Raw genomic sequence first — 4,890 nt, forward strand, 5'->3', positions numbered from 1 at the left:
TAGCAGGCCACATACTGGATGCACAGATGCCAATGGTTGCAAATACGATTTTCAGACCTGAGAAATTCTGACTTTTTAACTACTTAAAAAAGAAAAGTCACAAGGTGTTTCAACGATATAACAATAAATGAAAATGCTGGTTTATACATTTATGAGTCTTTCTCAAAACACATACGCCTCTGGAGACAAAAGACATGGTATGAAATGAAGTTAAGGGAGACAAATCTCACGTGAGGGATGTGTGTCACATGTTCCCCTCTCATCCGTTTATTGTGAAATATGGCACACACATCCAGGACCACAGGACCTCTGAGCAGGCCAGTGATGCCTCTTCTCCTGCCGGAGTGCAACCTTTCTGGACTGCTATAACCTGCAATTTTGATTTTAATCACCCAGAGTTAGCAGCAGACTCCACAGATGAAAGGGCAGGATACCCAACAAGATTGCTCTTATTTCAGATGCCAGCCACAAGCTTTGGGATCCCCATGCCACCCACACTTCTGACCACATGCTGTAAGATCAGGAGGTTCCCATAACTCCCCTCAGTTTTAGTAATTTACTAGAATGACTGACAGAATTCAGGAAAGCACTATGCTTAGGAATAACAGTTTTATTATAAATGAAGGTGCAGGAGGTTTATTATATTGGAGGTGCATCACCCTCCAATACATCAATGTGTTCACAAACCACAAAGTGCCACTGAGGTTCCATGTCCAGGTTTTATCGGAGTTTCTCTGTGAAGGTATCATTGACTGAAACATTGGCCATGTGTATGAACCCAGCCTTCAGCTCTCCTCCCCTCCTTGGGAGCCAGGCTGGCTCAAAGCCCCAACCCTGTAATCACATGTCTGGTCTTTATGGTGACCAGCCGCATTCTGAGTCATCTTGTTAGGTAAACTGAGACAGTCAAATGACTCAGGAAATTCCAAGGATTTAAAGTCTCCCTCCCAGGAACTAAGGACAATGGCTAGTCAGATTCTTTATGATCCAACAAGCCTTATACTCTGGGTCATCATGTCCACAAAGAGAAAAACAGGATCCTGCCATCTCGAAGACAGCTTTCGTCTAAGAGCCATACGTAAGAGACTATTTAAGCCAGCCCTGATATGAAACAGAGCTCTAAATAGAACAAATGCTCAAATTCAGAATGTTCTCTTTAAAGTAAAATGCTGTTATTTGGCAAGTGTGATGCTTCCTGCCACCCCATAGGCTGTGGGCTCATGGGAAAGATCCAAGCAGTTTGGAGAACACCTACCTGACTAGCACTAACCTAGGGAGTTTGTATAAATCTAAAGTATAATGTAGCAATTTATAGTCAGGAATATTTTGATTAGGCAATTCAGAATCCTTGTACCAGCCTGTTAATGCCTTCTTCCATCTGCAGCAAAGCCAACAAGCAGAGCAAATGTATAAGAAAATGGTGCTTGGTGAGTGTGGAATTGAAGCATCGCAGAACACCACACATTCTCACTTTGGAGCCCTTTTCCAATACTCTGGGTGCACGACTTGCCTTCATTTTCAAAACAGAATGTTGTCCTTCGATAGGCTTATCATACTTGTTTCTATGCAACCTTACATATATCATGTTATGTTTCCTTGAGGACACATCAAGATCATCTTGGTTGACCTTCACGGATTAACAAGTTTCTCTCAGCACATGTTTACCCTTAAATGTGAGAGTGAGTCATTGCTAAAAATGGTTTATCTCATATCTTATCCAATTCTGAATCAATTATGACCAGCCACTTTTAGAGGGTTAAATTTCTGAACTTACCCCAGAATTTGGCCTGAATGCTTCTGTACATAGTATGAAGACTTCATCTGTTGGCATAATTAAAAAGCTGTCCTTCATTCCAGCCAATGTTTACTCCTTCAGGCATGTGTGACTAATTGCAGGCATTTATTACATGCTTAGTGGTCTGGGTGGTATGTCCTAAATGTTGTTTTCTTGATATTCGATTGTTCAGTCGAAGCCTTTATACATTTTTCAGCAGCAGGGCATGAATAAAGAATGACGTTCCTTCACAATGGCACTAGGATGGGTCCAGGGATTGCAGAGGAATTGGAGGGAGGGAGGAGGAGAGAAGCTCACAAATACAAGGCCACTTCTGCCTCTGATGGATCTCAACTGGGTATGATTTATTTGTTTGTTTGTTTTTGTTTTTGTTTTGAGACACAGTTTTGCTTTTGTTGCCCAATGGCACAATATCGGCTCACTGCAACCTTCGCCTCCCGAGTTCAAGCAATTCCCCTGCCTCAGCCTCCCAAGTAGCTGGGACTACAGGCATGCACCATCATGCCTGGCTAATTTTTTGTATTTAGTAGAGACGGGGCTTCACCATGTTGGTCAGGCTGGTCTTGAACTCCTGACCTCAGTGATCCACCTGCCTCAACCTCCCAAAGTGCTGGGATTACAGGTGTGAGCCATCACACCCAGCCGGTACGTTTTCATTTTCCAAGATTGTTAAATGAAACGGCAGCTGTTCCAGAGATTCAAGCCCTGCAACTGAAGCAACATTTAGCTTCAATCACTCAGCACAGTGTCTGCCTCATAAGCCGATGTTCAGAAGTGCTCTGAGAGCTGCCCACCCTGGGGTCTACAGGACCCAGAGTTGGACACACGGTTAATTGGCAGGCCTAAAATACCCACATGCCACGGGCGGTCCAGTCAGGATGCTGTCATGAGGCCAGTGTGTTTTCTTTGGGAGCAGCCTTTCAGAAGAAGAAGAGATAATTTTTGTCAGCTGCCCTGGGAGCAGGCCCGGCTGCTGCATATGGCAGATGGGGTGTTCCATCTGTTTTCTCTCGGGAGTGGTCCTGAGTCCTCACATGTCCCGTGACAGACATGCCTCAGAAAACAGTGCAGTACATAAGCGGGTAGAATCACCACAGACTCGACCAGAAATTAGTGCAGGCCTTAGTGAGCCCTGAGTCAACCACCCGTGCACAGGATCTCCCCGCACTGGGAGCTGCAAACCTCACTGAGGCACAAACTCAACACCATGCCCAAAACAAGCACCTTTATCCATCCTCCAACCCCTTCTCTCTGTGCTTCCTGCCCCAGTTACTGGCACCACCGTCCACCCAGAAACATGGAGATCTGTCCCAATGAGTCCCTTCTGTCACCCCCAGAGCAACCCATCAACAAGTTCAGCCATTTGTTCTCCGACTTTTCTCAAATCTACCCACTTTTCTACATCTCAACTCCAGCACCTTACTCCAAGTGACAGCCATCTCTCTCCAGAACGACTCTGACAGCTTTCTACCTGGTCAGCCACATTCACTGCCCCTCCAACCACTCTCACCCTGGTTCAGGGAGATTTTTTTTAACACAAATTATGTCACTGCCTTAATAAAAGCTTTTCAGTAATCTTTCACTGTGCTTGAGACAAAGACCGATAACCAGGTTCTGCAATTCCAGTCTCATCTTGGGCCACACGCCCCCCCACAAATCTCAGCACACAAGTCCTGGCTGCTGGGTTTCCTCTCGGTCCACTAACACTTGGACCTGATGCTCCCTCTGCCTGCAACTCCACCCATTCTCTCTTTTTAAAAATTGTGATATATATTATCACATACATAACATAAAAGGTACCAGTTTAAGCACTGTAAGTGTACAGTACAGTGCCATTTAATGCCTTCACATTGTTGTGCAGAAATATGAAATGCTTCGTGAGTCCTCCTTGCACAGGGACCATGCGAATCTTTCCTGAATTGCTCCAATTTTAGTATACATGTTGCCGAAATGAGCACCCTAACCACTTTTGTTATAAACTTTGACTCATCTTTGGATTTTGGCTTAAAAGTCACTTATTCAGAGAAGGCTTCAAAACCAGGCTCAGCGCCCCATCGCGTATCGCCTTGGCTTCACAGCACTTGGTGGCAGTGATGTGATGGTCGGATTGGTGTCTGTTCCTCTTACTAGACTGCAGGCTCCATGCAGGCAACACTCAGGCCCGGAAGGTGTAAGGCACACGGTTGGGTTCTGTATATCCTAGTTCAATGAACAATGCTTGAATGAATGAAGAAATGCAGTTCTACCCACGGTGAAGGCCACCCTTGACATTATTATAGAAAATCATGTGGTTCTATGGTGTCTTAAAAGCCATTCCAGAGTAGGATCTTGGCTTCACCTTTCGAAAACCAAAACCCATAGTGAAGTGTCTTTTCCCCTTTTCTCAAACAGAAGAGCAATTTTCCTCCAACCATTAATTTGGGCTTCATCTCTTACAAAAGAGGAAGCCACCTGGTAGTTTCTAAATGGTAGGTTTTCCATCGATTTTGTTCATCAAAGTTTCAAAACTAGCTAATCTAGAATCAGGCTTCTGAAGCAGTTGGTAATTTCTGAAAGCTAATGTGACGTGGAACGTCTTTTTTTTTTTTTTTTGAGACAGAGTCTGACTCTGTTGCCCAGGCTGGAGTGCAGTGGTGCGATCTCGGCTCACTGCAAGCTCTGCCTCCCGGGTTCACGCTATTCTCCTGCCTCAGCCTCCCGAGTAGCTGGGACTATAGGCACCCGCCATCACGCCCTGCTGTTTTTTTATATATATTTTTTAGTAGAGACGGGGTTTCACCATATTAGCCAGGATGGTCTTGATCTCCTGACCTCGTGATTTGCCCACCTCGGCCTCCCAAAGTGCTGGGATTACGGGCGTGAGCCACCGGGCCCGGCTGGAGCTTCTTTTACAGTAAGACACTCAGCCCGATCCTCCCCACCATGTCTGCAGAGAAGCACTCTCTCACCCATCGGGGATTGAGTGAGTGTGGAACCTGCAGATGGGTCTCTCTGGAACCGGAAGTGTGTCTACACCCGCCAAGTTCATGAAAAACTCAGTCATGCTGGACTCTAGGAAGCCCTGCTATGGGGCCAGATGGGGTGGATCTAGGATT

The 4,890-nt window shown here is 45.6% G+C and overlaps 1 pseudogene; it reads right to left on the bottom strand.

Moving 5' to 3' along the window:
• Positions 1-3,654: 3,654 nt before the first annotated feature.
• LOC116475999 (U6 spliceosomal RNA) lies at positions 3,655-3,753 on the bottom strand (annotated as a pseudogene).
• Between the last annotated feature and the right edge of the window lie 1,137 nt (positions 3,754-4,890).

Source organism: Hylobates moloch, unplaced genomic scaffold, assembly GCF_009828535.3.
Source record: "Hylobates moloch isolate HMO894 unplaced genomic scaffold, HMol_V3 SCAFFOLD_10, whole genome shotgun sequence".
Taxonomy (NCBI): Eukaryota; Metazoa; Chordata; class Mammalia; order Primates; family Hylobatidae; genus Hylobates; species Hylobates moloch.